This window comes from Podarcis cretensis, assembly GCF_951804945.1.
Source record: "Podarcis cretensis genome assembly, chromosome: 15".
Taxonomy (NCBI): domain Eukaryota; kingdom Metazoa; phylum Chordata; class Lepidosauria; order Squamata; family Lacertidae; genus Podarcis; species Podarcis cretensis.
The window spans coordinates 16,876,132-16,891,308 of NC_137185.1; positions in this window are offsets into that span (position 1 = coordinate 16,876,132).

Here is a 15,177-nt window from a genome sequence, read left to right on the forward strand (position 1 = left end):
GAACTACATGGGCTCCTTTGGGCTTCATATACAAGCGCTATTTTTATGTTCTTAAAACACGGAGGGGCAGGGAAGAGAGCAAGACAGGAACTGGATACAAGTGCATTTATTCCAAATGCTGCAAAAGCAGTTCTGTTAAGTGTCACGATCTGAGCAGCCTGGGGAAGTGGGGGTGGGGCTACGTGCAGACAAGGCATGGCTGGACTCTTCCTCTGAGGTCCTTGTGAGCTCCCCGGTGTGTGTGTGTGTGTGTGTGTGTGTGGCGCCTTCTGCACATGCTCTACGGTACCCTCGTCCGCAGCTGCCACTTGGGGAGAGGCTCTGCGGGGCGAAAGGCAGATAGGGGAGATGTAAGGGCGGAAGCAGTACCATCTTGAGAGAGGCTGTGCGGGCGAAGAGAAGGCCGGACTAGGAGGAAGGGCGGAAGCAGCGCCATCTGGATGAGGTGCCAGTCGCGAGGGGCTTCTTCGGGGAGGCAATGTGAGCGGGTGGGAGCGGCGCCATCTTGACGGTGAAGGCGTGGGCGCCATCTTTGGAGAGGCTCTGGGACCGGAAGCGGGGAGCCGAAAGGGCGGAAGTAGCGAAGTCGGCGCCGACATCCTAAATGAGGGTTGGCCGACTGCCCACGTCCGCCATCTTGTTTGGGGCCTTCTTCCTTGACAATCTCCCACGTTTCAGGACGGGGGGAGGTGACCAGCAAAGTAGTCTAAAACCTGCCCCCCTGGGGCTGAGGTCCTTGCACTGGAGGCAGGCCGATGTCCCCATATTCAGAAAGGGGAAAAAGGAGGACCTACCATTCAGTTTTGGACACGGGTGGCGCTGTGGGTAAAACCTCAGTGCCTAGGACTTGCCGATCGTATGGTCGGCGGTTCGAATCCCCGCGGCGGGGTGAGCTCCTGTCTTTCGGTCCCAGCTCCTGCCCACCTAGCAGTTCGAAAGCACCCCTAAGGGCAAGTAGATAAAGGTAAAAGGTAAAGGTACCCCTGCCCGTACGGGCCAGTCTTGACAGACCCTGGGGTTGTGCGCCCATCTCACTTAAGAGGCCAGGGGCCAGCGCTGTCCGGAGACATTTCCGGGTCACGTGGCCAGCGTGACAAAGCTGCATCTGGCGAGCCAGAGCCGCACACGGAAACGCCGTTTACCTTCCCGCTGGTAAGCGGTCCCTATTTATCTACTTGCACCCGGAGGTGCTTTCGAACTGCTAGGTTGGCAGGCGCTGGGACCGAGCAGCGGGAGCGCACCCCGCCGCAGGGATTCGAACCGCCGACCTTTCGATTGGCAAGTCCTAGGCGCTGAGGCTTTAACCCACAGCGCCACCTGTGTCCCCAAGTAGATAAATAGGTACCGCTTTATAGCGGGAAGGTAACCGGCGTTTCCGTGTGCTGCGCTGGTGCTGGCTCGCCAGAGCAGCTTTGTCACACTGGGCACGTGACCCGGAAGTGTTTCCGGACAGCGCTGGCCCCCGGCCTCTTAAGTGAGATGGGCGCACAACCCCAGAGTCGGACACGACTGGCCCGTACGGGCAGGGGTACCTTTACCTTACCATTCAGTTTGATGTTGATGCCAGGGAAGGTCCTAAAACAGATAATTAAACAGTGATCTTATGAGCACTTAGAAAAGGATGCTGTGATTACAGTGGCACCTCGGGTTACAGAAGCTTCAGGTTACAGACTCCGGTAACCCAGAAAAAGTACCTCGGGTTAAGAAAATTGCTTCAGGATGAGAACAGAAATCGTGCAGCAGCAACACGGTGGCAGCGGGAAGCCCCATTAGCTAAAGTGGTGCTTCAGGTTAAGAACAGTTTCAGGTTAAGAACGGACCTCCAGAACGAATTCAGTTCTTAACCCAAGGTACCACTGTATTAAGAGCCAACATGGGTTTCCCAAAAACAAGTCATACTAGACCAATTTTTTCTTTCTTTTTTAAAAAAAGTTACAAGGTTGGTGGATCTGGGGAATGCTGTGGGCGTACTGTTTCCAGATTTCAGTAAGGATGTCGAAAATGCCCCCCATTATATTCTTGCAGAGAAGCTGGTAAAATGTGGGCTACACAATGTTATTATTAGGTGGATTTGTATATAGTTGACTGACCAAACCTGAAGAGTTCCTCATCATCCTTGAAAAAAAAGTGGCAAGTGGGGTGCCACAGGGTTTTGTCCTGGGTCCATAGTTCAATGTCTTTATAAATGACTTGGATGAAGGTATTGAGGGCATGCTCATCAAGTTTGCAGATGACACCAAACGAGGAGGTTTACAACAGTGCCATTAAGACTCCATTTAAAAAATGCATGTGTTGAACACTGTTGCATTGTATAGATATTCCACTAGATGGCAGCTAAGCTTTTCTAAAGAATATCCCCAGGAAAAGTAAAAAAGGTTCCAAGTTTTGAAGATGGAGGAAAAACCTTCATTTTCTACTGGCTAGACAATTTATGCCTGTGGATATTAAGGCATTGACTATGTCCTATATCTTGTAAGATTTCAAGGCCTGTTTCTCCTCCTTTAGAAATTATAGCTCCCTGAGGGTCGGTCATACCAATGACTGTTCTAGCACAAAACCCCAAGTTGCAGATACGTTACCCTTCAGGCAGATTGCACCAATGGAAATTTGTAAGGTTATCAGGCCTAAGTATTGGCCTAAGTATTGCAGAATCTCATTGCACAAGGTCAAAGTCAACAGGAGAGACGTTTGGATTGCAGGCAGAGCAACTGACCCCCAATAAGCCAGATCGTCCTCTTCTGTAAAATATTATGCCAATGGGGCAGAAAGAAAACCATTGCACATATGCAATGTCCACATGTGTGCTTATGACACAGAATTTATTGCCACACCTGTGTTCTCCCCTCTCCAGCTTGCTTCTCTTTCTCCCCCTCACCATTTCTCTGCTTTTGTTCTTCTGGGGTCTCATTTGCACCTTCTCTTTTCTTTCCCGACGCATCAATCATGGGCAGATTACAATGTGGAAAAGCAGATGGGAACCTGGGTGACATTTCAGCACATTGCCCCTGCACTCACAAGCAGGTGGGAGTTGTTTGCTTCCAAGCCAGCCATTCCAGAGGCCACTTAAATGGCCAACAGATTGTCTCCAATGTGAGTTGACGAGGAGCTGCATCCAACTGTCCAGATGTAGCTGGCGAAGGGTCACCGGAATCTTAAAACACAACTGAAGCAGCAACATCTTGCACTCCTAGCCAGCCCTATCATTTGTGGGCCACAGGCAGCAGATTAGTTGCATGTTAGCAGGGTTTGGCCTAATTACATTCTGTCCTTTTTTCAAGAGGCTGTTGGGCAATGAGTGGAGACGGAGGACAAATTTGCTTTGCTTTGCATTTTAATGAAAATAAACTCTTCTGAATTTGCATTTCTCAAGCCAATATACCAACATCAAAAGAGAAGCATCTTTAAAAGTTGCACTTGTACAAGTTTTATGCAGTTCTCCAAGCAAACAATATATACAAAAATTGTTTGTATATCTGTTAGGAGGAAATGTGCATAAAAATGTGTGTATTAGTAAAAATAACATACAAAAATGCACTATATTAGGGGAAATTGTTTGCAAAAACGTATATCAATCAAAATTAATATAATACAATACAATTAAATATAATAGAAAAATGTGTTTATGAGGAGAAATCAATTCATGAATGTTAATGATTTTAAAAATGCAAATATCTTCAGAAATCTGGAAAACTGAATTTAAGATTGGAAAAATGAGAAAATTTGAGCACCAAAATTGACAGATTTGCCTAGCTCCCTCACAGACAGCAAATGATCCCTCTAAGATACCCCGTCCCTGGTTGCCCACCCTTGCTCTGTGCCAGCAATGGGTGCCTGCAGCCTTCCAGTTGTTGATCTGCAACTCCCATCATCCCTGCCTGTTGCCTCCACAGTGGAACTGCAGCTTTTACCTACTGCACTCTAGCTCCATTACTGAAGGCAGCCCTGTATAGGAAAGTTTTTAATGTTTAATGTTTTATTATGTTATTGTATATGCTGGAAGCTGCCCAGAGTGGCTGGGACAACCCAGTTAGACGGATGGGGTACAAATAATAAAATTATTATTATCACCATCACAGGCACTGGCTTTAAGTACCTTGCTCTCTCTGGAAGGCTGAGATTTGTGCACTTCCAATAAGGGCCCAATGAAAGTTATCCAAAATTCTGCAGTGCACTTTGGTGGAGCGCAGAGAATTTCATTAGAATGGTAAAACGAGAAAAGTGAGTTCAGTGGCGGCAGTGTCACCAGGTGCAGCGCAGTTGCATGAGGTCCGTGGAAAATGGCCTCCTGGGCTAAATTAGGACCTGTTCCAGATCTAACTAGTTAGTAGACCACCGTTTTAAAGGCAGGCAGGGGACCATTTTGGAATGGGGCTTAACTTAGAGCAAAACCATTCCATTAGCTTCTATTCTACCTAACCCGAAGAACTCTTTGTGCTGTATTTCTTCTGTTTTGTGTGACCACATCAGAAGACACATGTCATTTCTTAACGCCATGTTACAAGCCGCAGCCACTATAAATCTCTCCCTGCCCCACCCTCCAGAGGTACCATTCTCCACCTGAAAATATTATTAACTGCAAACATCGGGCTCCCTTTCTGTGAATGTCGTTTTCCAGCCATGTTATTTCTCTCTCTCTCTCTCTCTCTCTCTCTCTCTCTCTCTCTCTCTCTCATCTCTATCTCTATCTCTATCTCTATCTCTCTCTTCTTCTGCATTGGGAAAGGGGGAATTCGCTTGACTTTATTAAAACTAATAAGTCCCCTTCCTCATACAACTTCCGACTCAAATACCCCTTTCTTCCTGAAACACTGCAAGCACGCTTCACATTCTCTCCACCTCGCAGGTCTGTTTCCCAAGAAAAGGAGAAAGGGGCGGGGGGAAGCCAGCTTCCTCCTTTCATTAAAAGGTATAAAAATGTCAGTGCCACTGAAAATACAATATCTTTATTCTCATCGTCTAGGAGACAGGATGTGGAGAGGGTGTTAAGTGTCAGCGATGTCAAGTTTTACTTCCTGCCCCCTAATCAATCCCGCATGAGGCCTGTCCTTCCAGGTAGGCCTTGCTCAGGCCCCGAACCTGACCTGTTCTGGGCCCCTTCGACTTCAGTCGCCTGGAGGCTCAGGGGAAAGGGACCTGGGCAGGTATTAGTCCCAGGCTGTCTCACCCCAACTCCAGGGTTAGAAATATGGAGGAAATTTGTCACGATCTGTTCAAATGGCTTGGGGATTATTTTCTGGATGATTTCATAGTCTGGCTATTAGCAGCTCTGAAACATAATGCCAGCGCTTGGGTTTGCCTCTCAGGAAAGGGGAACGTAGGACGGGGCTCAAGGTGAAGGAGCAGAGGTGCGGAAAGAGCGGCGGCAAACTGGGGGCCAGTTTAAGAGCATAGGAGGCTGACCCAGTCACACCCTTTGTCCCTCTCATTCCATATTGTCTACACTGACTGGCAGCAGCTCTCCAGAGTTTCAAGCAAGCGATAATTCCCAGTCCTACTGGAGATTGAAACTGGAACTTTTTGTGTGCAAAGCAGATGCTCCACCTTTGGCTCAGCTCTGGTTATGGTCTGGGCCTTCAAAAAGGGTTCTATCACAGTTTTATCAGTTACAACATGTTGCATTATCTCTACCTCTCTTTGCTGCAATAGGAGTGAAGATACCATGAGTTGTTGGGGTTCAAACAAACTAATGTACTCTTTCTCCCCACCCTGCGTTTTCTGTTTATTTTGCAGCAGACACTCAGCACATTACAGCTTCTGGAAAGAACTGAACAGGCTGAGTTATTACTGGACTCTGCTTATGTGTTTTTTTTGGGGGGGGGCTGGACCTCCCCCCCTTTTGCTTCTGCATATTTCAAGACTGACCCAAGCATTCGCACACCTCCCTTTCGTTTTCTCGATTGTCCCAGTCCTGAACTCACAATTAGGGGGAATGAGATGGTTCAAAGATGCACCATTGTTGCTAATGAAATGTTACATCTGCAGTTGCACTTGTTGCCTTGCTATAGTTTGTATGCACAACGCAAAGCTAAAAACAACAACCTGCCTGCCATCACTTGCCACCTGCTTGCCACCCACTGCCACCCCCCTGCCCTGGGATTTTCACACAACAAATCAAACTGCTTACTCTGAAGATTTCAGCAATGTACGGTACATTGTTGACAAACTGTATCTGTTGTAATACAGTGGTACCTTGGTTCTCAAACTCAATCTGATCTGGAAGTCCAACATCCAAAACGTTCACAAACCAAGGCACGGCTTCTGTTTGGCCCTGCAAACAGTGCCGACAGCAGAAACACACATCCGGCTTCCAAACAACGTTTGCAAACGAGAGCACTTCCGGGTTTGTGGCATTCGGGAGCCGATTTGTTTGGGAACCAAGGTACCACTGTATATGTGAAAGGCTGGTATCTCCCCACTCCTTTTTTTTTTTTTTTTTTTTACTTATAGCTTGTCAAAGTTCCTTAACAAATCAAACAAGAAACAACTGTTTATTTATTTCTGTAAATAAACATATCTCCAAAATGAATACAACTGGCTGCAGGCACATTATAAGGTGCAATATTTATTGTGCTGTTTTCTCTCTTTTTTTTTTTAATAGATTTTTATTAAGATTTTAAAAGTTACATGAATAAAAAAGATTTTAAAAGTTACATGAATAAAAAAATAGCAAAAAACCCCACCCAATTAAACAAAAAAGAAAACAAAACAATACATAAAAACAAGTCACATCAAAGAAAAAAAAATAAAAAAGGAAAACAGACAAAAAAGAAAAAAAATGCATACAATCAAAAAAAGAACAAATCAAACCTTTACATGACTTTCTTTCTTTAGCTTATTTCCTTGACCTCCTCACACCTCCCTTCTTTGTATTCTGGTTCAGTTAGATATTTCAGCAAATCCTTCATCTTTGTTTTTATCCTAATAATTTATCTTAATATACTGTAATTTTACATTTTCTTCTTTCACCAATTAACCATCCATTTTTACTTTATTTAATCTTATATCTCATTAAAACTTTATTTAATCTTATTTCTCATTAAAACTATTGTGCTGTTTTCTCTGCTATAAATATCTCCCTCATTAGTGCTGAGGTTTGGAGCAGTGGAGCAGGGAAAGAGGGTGCAGCAGGGGCAGAGTATGCTATGGCAGGCAGGAGGGCGCATGTCAAAGCCCAGAGGGTCAAAGCAGGTCACAAGCCAGGTCCTTGTTAAATGTTTCAGTGTGTTTGCACAAGAGGCGAACTGGCCACATTGGGCTGCAAAACGAGAATCGTGTTTCACGGTGGCAGAGGAGAAATGTTCAAGAAGGAAACTTATAGTTCCACAGCCATGAGAAAAGTGTGATGTAATGCGAGCGGCATGTTGATGCATCGCTGTCCTTTGGGAGTTTGAGAAAACAAGGTCTGCAGCCGCCCGACCTCATATTCTTCTGCATCCGTGGCCTGTCAGCAGCTAAGGTCCTTCAAGATCAATGCCTCAGCTCTGCGACAAAGAACTTGCATTTCTCTGTACGTAGGGCTTAATTTGAACCAGGCCCAGAACTTCTTCTTTTAAAGATGGGACTCTGTGGTGGAATATATAAGCAAAATGAAGAAGAGTGGGACAGGAAGGCTAGCTCACATATGCATGATATGGGCCGCTTAGGGACATGAGAAGCTAACTTAAAGCAGGCAAGACTCTTTGTCCGCCTCTGGCCTGTTAACATCTACTCTCAACGGCACCAGATTTCTGGGGTGGGATCCTCCAGGGCAATGGAAGCTGGTGTATTAGGGTGCTGTAGGAGGCAACTCCTAGGGGTCAAGGTTCATTCAGCTCCCCAATAAAATATTAGAGGGGGCTGGGTCCCCAAAGTTGACAGGCATTCCATTCAAATGGTGTGTGTGTGTGTGTGTGTGTGTGTGTGTGATTGATTATGCGGTGTGGGGCTTACCTCCCCCTCCATATTTTATTTACATTGGCACCCATGGTGGGTGCATTGAGCAGTGCTTCACAAATACAGCTTTAAGGTGCTGTGATCCTTGTGGCACATGTTGAAGGATTCAGCTACGTATATGGTGACCTATTTTATGTCTGTGGGAAATGAGAAAAGGTCACTAGAAAGGTAGGAACCTCCCCCCCCCCAAGTGGATGTGTGAAATGCCCCTTATCTTGTTAAGTTGCATTGCGAGTTGAACCCCTAAGTCGAGCCAACACAAATAAGTAGCAAGATATGCTGTTAAGACCCTGGAATTTTCTCTGGAGATTATGCAGGCAGCCATACATTCAGTGGAAGTGTAAGACTATCTGCTGGGGGAAAGCCCAGATCCTGCTTTGCGTTCAGACCACATTCCACTTGTGCGGTCTGATATTCCTGCACTCAGAAGCCATATGAATCGGTGGATATTGTTACCTAACTTTCTCGGTTCCTGTGGCACACCTATCTGATAAAAATATTATATGTGCACCTAAGGGCCAAAGTTAATACCTCACGACGGCGTCCTTTGCTGTACAAAGAAGGTGAAAATGATTGACTAGGCTCACTTGGCCTAAGAAACCAAAACAGGATACAGTCAAGGAAGCCTGCTAAGAAGAACAAGAATTTTTACAACTTTGCAGGGCTGGGAACGAGGGGGAGGAATTAGCAAAGACTAAGCAGTGCTTTTGAAAATGTGCTCCAGGATACCGTGCAGTTCCTTCCACAATTATTAAGCATTCCTCAATGAGAAGATCAGGAATTAAGGAAAGACCACCTCATTCCTACAGTTCCTCCCTTGTGGTGTACATCTGTGGTTGAGTGCTGTGCACTTTCTAGGGTGTACTTGCCTTTCATGACACCTGAGGGTGGATCTCAACATATGTAAGAACATAATCAGAGCCTGCTGGTTCAGGCCCATCTAGTCCAGCATCCTGTTCTCTCAGTGGCCAAACAAATGCCCCCAAACGAAACCCATGAGCAGGACCTGAGTTCAACAGTGCTTTCCCTTCCTGCAGTTTTCCAACAACTGGCGTTCAGCAGCATTGCTGCCTCCGACTAGAGGCAGAGCATAGCCACTCTGGCTAGTAGCCATCAATAGCCCTCCTCCTTCTTGAATTTGCCCAGTCCTCCTTTAAAGCCATCCAAGTTGGTCGCCACCTCTGCCCCCTGTGGGAGAGAGTTCCATAGTTTAACTGCACTGTGTGAAGGAATTATTTTGTCTGTCCTGAATCTTCCAACATTCAGCTTTATTGGATGCCCATGAGTTCTAATGTTATGTGAAAGGGAGAAAAACAACAACAACCCTCTGCCTTCTTTCTCCATGCTCAGCATCCTTTTATGCACTTCTATCACATCCCCTCTTACTTGCCTTTCCTGTAAGCTAAAAAGCCCAGAAAGGGACGCGGGTGGCGCTGTGGGTTAAAGCACAGAGCCTAGGGCTTGCCAATCAGAAGGTCGGCGGTTCAAATCCCCGCGTTGGGGTTGCTCGGTCCCTGCTCCTGCCAAGCTAGCAGTTTGAAAGCACGTCAAAGTGCAAGTAGATAAATAGGTACCACTCCGGCGGGAAGGGAAACAGCATTTCCGTGCGCTGCTCTAGTTCGCCAGAAGTGGTTTAGTCATGCTGGCCACATGACCTGGAAGCTGTACGCTGGCTCCCTCGGCCAATAAAGCAAGATGAGCGCCGCAACCCCAGAGTCGGCCACGACTAGACCTAATGACTAGACCTTTACCTTTAAATAGCCCAGATCTTGAAAATGCAAGCCCCAAAGGTGGCTGCATCCTGCTCCTTTGGGCTAAATGCTAGCCAAGCCCCTTCTCCATAGCCCTGTGCCAGACTGCTGCAGCGTGGAGCACTTTCTTGCGAGGAAGTGTTGCTTTCAGAGATGTGACCCAAAGGCTGCCTAGATGCAAAGGAAACGTGAAGAGCACCCGACATTTGTTCACTAAATCAAGGCCAATCAAAAAGCTACAATTTCATAGCTCATTATTCACAGGCTTGTGTGGGCTGGAGCACTAGCATTTGGATTTTTATTTTTTTTAAAAAAAGCCAATCATATGGAAGCAATTAGTCAAAACTTTGTTAAGGAAGAAAAGTGGGGGAAAGCATTAAGGTGCTTGTAGCATTAAAGCTCAAGTGATCCATAAGCTGGGACCATAATTCACCAACACTTAATGGCAGTGACCCTGCAGATGTGCTTTTTATACAGAAATATCAGCTTACCACTTTGAAAAATTAGCCCACTGAAGGCTATCGGGCTTGAAGCTGGCTCTGGGGGATATTAGATGTTGGCTGAGCAGCCGTCTCACTCCAAAGGGACAGCAAGCAGAGGTGGAAATTTGGCTTCGGGTGGTTGTTAGGAAGGGAATTTTGCTCCTCACAGGTCTGTGACTTCCTTGCGTTTCAAAACGGCAAGTGAAATACCTTTTCTCGTTCATCATTCGCCCCTGGGAGATCTGTCCCAGCTCCCGCAGCAGAAGTAAATGCTAAATGCTGTGGCTAAGATTACAGTGGTACCTCTGGTTATGTACTTAATTCGTTACAAAGGTCCGTTCTTAACCTGAAACTGTTCTTAACCTGAAGCACCACTTTAGCTAATGGGGCCTCCTGCTGCCGCTGGAGCACGATTTCTTTTCTCATCCTGAAGCAAAGTTCTTAACCTGAGGTAATATTTCTGGGTTAGGGGAGTCTGTAACCTGAAGCGTATGTAACCCGAAGCGTATGTAATCCGAGGTACCACTGTACAAAAGTGTTTCTCCACCAACATGATAAGAAGGGAAATGCACACACCCCTCCACCCTTCCTCATCCAACTAAAATACACCAGTGGTAGTTGAAAAAATCTTAATTTGGCTTGGACTCTCCCATTTGTTTGGGTGCTTACATGTACAACAATGCTCCGTGGGGTTCTGCCCCTCCATCCTTCTGCTCCACCATCGCTGGAGAGGAGCGAGGGTAAAGAAGTCCAGAGATTCAATTCAGTTTGCTTCTAAAGTGGAATTTATCCAATTCACACTTTCTGAAACAGTATGAGAATGGAACACACACAGGAGAGCACATGGTTCTGATTGGCTTTGGATGGGTTGATTGACACAGAAGGTTATGAGTATCTCACCCCTCATTATAAATCTTTGTGCACACTCCCTCTCCATGGCTTCTTACTGAGTTAAAAGGTGTGTGTGTGTGTGTGTGAATGAGCAAAAGAATCCCCCCCAAGCCATTTCTGTGGGAGAGAGATGCTGGAGACAGGGGCGGGACCTATTGGTTGTGATTATTGTGATTGGCTGAGCTGAGAAGATGGGCAGAAACATCCAAGAAGCCTCTCAGTCAGTGTATTAATTGGGATTATGGGTGATGGGGGACAAACTGGACTGTGGCTTCGGAGGTGGGCTTTTTTTTTGAGGGGGGGGGTTCAGAATCTTGGGAGAGCTCTGCCCTACTTTGGCCTTAGTCATACGGGTGGGAAAACAAAGGATTGCCAATAGTCTGCAATTTGGAAGAAGTGGCCACTAAAATCAGGTCCATGGAAATAATGGAAAATATAATTGGAATCAGAATTGCTGGAGAGGATGTACCTTTCAGTTCGAGACTGATTTATTTCATGTATGAATTGCTTCCCAGAGGCATCCAGAAGTGAATTAACAATAAAAAACATATATAAAAACAAGGACTTTCCTCGTTGTGTCCAGGGCTTTCCATATTCACTTAAGCTCCAAAATGCTAGGAAATTGCAGCTGTTGAGAGTCAATCCCTTAACAGATGGATAAGGTATAGTGTCCTGTTAGTTGCAGCTTCACCACCACCTGGGGGACGAATGGCCATCCATGGCAAAGTGGGGTGGGGTGGGGTGGGCAAGCCTAAGCCCCAGAGTTGTCTGTTGATACATGGAGTCTACGCAACTGATGCAATTGTGCAACTGAAGCCACCGTTCCACATTGCAAGTGCCCAACTTGGCAACTGATGCTATCCACTTAGGACAATAAGAGTTGGAACAGACCAGGAAGTGACAGGGTAGAAATGAACTAAAGGGAAGTTTTTCCTGAGAGGGAGGAATTAGTATTTCCGATCCAAAATGACCTCGCACACAACAGTTGGCATGTCTTTTTTTTTTTTATAATAATTTTTATTCGTTTTTCAAACAGATAACAAAAGTACCACAAAACAACATAATTTCCAACTGATCGTTTCATACCCTTCTTTCTTTTGACTTCCCCATACCTCCCCATCCCTGCATTCTTGTTTAGTGATTCTTTAGCAACCCTTAGGTCCATTATCTTAATTCCCTTTCATAAAAGTTCCTTTAGTTTTTTTTGATTACTGCTGCAATTTCTTTACCTCTTACCCCCTGACATCTTAACATTCGTCAATTTTACAATTGTTCTTGAGATATATTTTAAATTTCTTCCAGTCCTCTTCCACTGTCTCTTTCCCCTGGTCACGGATTCTGCCCGTCATCTCGGCCAGTCCCATAAAGTCAATCACCTTTGTTTGCCATTCTTCCAGAGTAGGTAGTTCTTGCGTCTTCCAATACTTTGCCAGTAGAATTCTTGCTGCTGTGGTGGCATACATAAAGAAAATCCTATCCTTCTTTAACACCAATTGGCCAACCATGCCCAAGAGAAAAGCCTCTGGTTTCTTAGGAAAAGTCCACCTAAGGACCTTCTTAATTTCATTATAGATCATTTCCCAGAAAGCTTTAATCTTTGGGCAGGTCCACCAAAGGTGGTAAAAAGTGCCTTCAGTCTCATTACATTTCCAACACTTATTGTTAGGCAAATGATAAATTTTTGCAAGCTTGACTGGGGTCATGTACCACCGATAGATCATTTTCATAATATTTTCTTTTAAAGCATTACATGCAGTAAATTTGATACCGGTGGTCCATAACTGTTCCCAGTCAGCAAACATAATATCATGACCGATATCTTGTGCCCATTTAATCATAGCTGATTTCACCGTTTCATCCTGTGTATTCCATTTCAACAGCAAGTTATACATTTTTGATAAATTCTTAGTATTGGGTTCCAACAGTTCTGTTTCTAATTTTGACTTCTCTTTCTGAAATCCTATTTTTCTGTCCTGTTTAAATGTCTCATTTATCTGATGATAATGCAACCAATCTCGAACCTTAGGCTTTAGTTTCTCATAACTCTGAAGTTTCACCCTTTCACCATCATATTCTAAAATTTCATGATATTTTGGCCATTTAGAGTCCATATTAAGCTTTTTTACTTCCCTAGCTTCCATTGGTGACACCCACCTAGGGGTTTTACTTTCCAGCAGATCTTTATATCTAATCCAAACGTTATACAATGCTTTCCTCACAATATGGTTTTTAAAACTTTTGTACACCTTTACCTTGTCATACCATAAATATGCATGCCAACCAAAACTATTGTCGTACCCTTCCAGGTCCAAAATGTCAGTGTTCTCAAGAAGTAGCCAGTGTTTCAACCAGCAGAAAGCTGCCGATTCATAGTAAAGTCTTAAGTCCGGCAGGGCAAACCCCCCTCTATCCTTTGCATCAGTTAAAATCTTAAATTTAATTCTGGGCTTTTTGCCCTGCCAGACAAATTTTGATATGTCTTTCTGCCACTTCTTGAAACAATCCATCCTGTCCAAAATCTGTAACGTCTGAAATAAAAACAGCATTCTAGGCAATACATTCATCTTAATAGTAGCAATTCGGCCTAACAAGGAAAGTTTCAACCTTGACCATATTTCCAGATCTTTCTTAACCTCTGCCCAAGTTTTTTCATAATTATCCTTAAATAAATTCACATTCTTGGATGTTAAGTTTAACCCCAGGTATTTTACCCTTTTTGTTATTTCCAGGCCTGTTTCATTCTGAAAACTCTCTCTTTCTTCCATTGTTAAGTTTTTTTCCAACACTTTCGTTTTTTGTTTGTTCAATTTAAAACCTGCTACTCGACCAAATATTTCAATTAATTCTAATACTCTTTTAGTACTAGTGTCTGGCTGTTGCAAAGTCAATACTAGGTCATCTGCAAATGCTCTTAACTTGTAATGTCTAACTCCGACCTGAACTCCTTTAACCAACTGGTCCTTTCTAATCATGTTTAACAAAACCTCCAGGACTGATATAAAAAGCAAAGGGGATATTGGGCATCCCTGCCGTGTACCTTTTTCTATGGGTATTTCTTCTGTAACCACATTGTTTACAATTAGCTTGGCCTTTTGTTGAGAATATATTGCACCTATACCGTTTTCAAAACCTTGGCCTACCCCCATCCCTTGGAGATTTTTTTTCATAAAAGTCCAGCAGATATTGTCAAAGGCTTTCTCCGCGTCTACAAAAATCAGGACTGCTTTCCTGTTAATGTCAACATCTAGCAATTCTAAAATGTCTATAATGTTCCTCACATTGTCTGACATATATCTCCCTGGGAGAAAGCCTGTTTGGTCCTTATGAATCTCCTCTATCAACACTCTTTTCAATCTTTTTGCCAAAATGTCTGCAAAAATTTTGTAATCCACATTGAGCAAAGATATAGGGCGGTAGTTTCTAACCTGGTTCTTCTCAGCTTCTGTCTTCGGTATAAGTGAGATAAAAGCCTCTTTCCACGATTCAGGTGCCTTTTTCCCCTTCAGGATTTCATTGCAAACTTCCTTCAATGGTTGTATTAAACATTCTTTCAGCATCTTGTAGTATTTAGCCGTCAGGCCATCTGGTCCTGGTGATTTTCCCAATTTCATATTTTGAATGGCACCCTCTATTTCTTGTTCTGTTATTTCCTCATTTAGAGTCCTTTTACTTTGTTCTGGAATTTTTGGTAAGCCGTATTTTCTGATGAATTCTTCTATTTCTTGTTCATTAATTGGCCCTTGTGCATACAATTTCTTAAAAAAGCTTTGAAAGCAATTGTTTATCTCATTAGGTTTGTGGATAATTTTCCCATCCATTTCTAAACTGGTTACCGTGTTCATTTTCTGCCTTTTCTTCAATTGCCATGACAGAAGTTTCCCACACTTGTCCGCTGATTCGAAGGTTCTTTGTCTCATTTGCTTTATCTTCCATTCTATTTGTTGGTTCATGAGCTCCATGTACTGCATCTGATAAAACTTTATTTCTCTCAGAATCTCATGAGACTTTGGTTTGGACCTCAATTTCTTCTCTCCTTCTTTTATTTTTTCTAGGATTTTTTCCTTCCTCTCATTTTGTTGCTTCCTCTTTATAGAGTTCTGTTGAATTAGGAAACCTCGTAT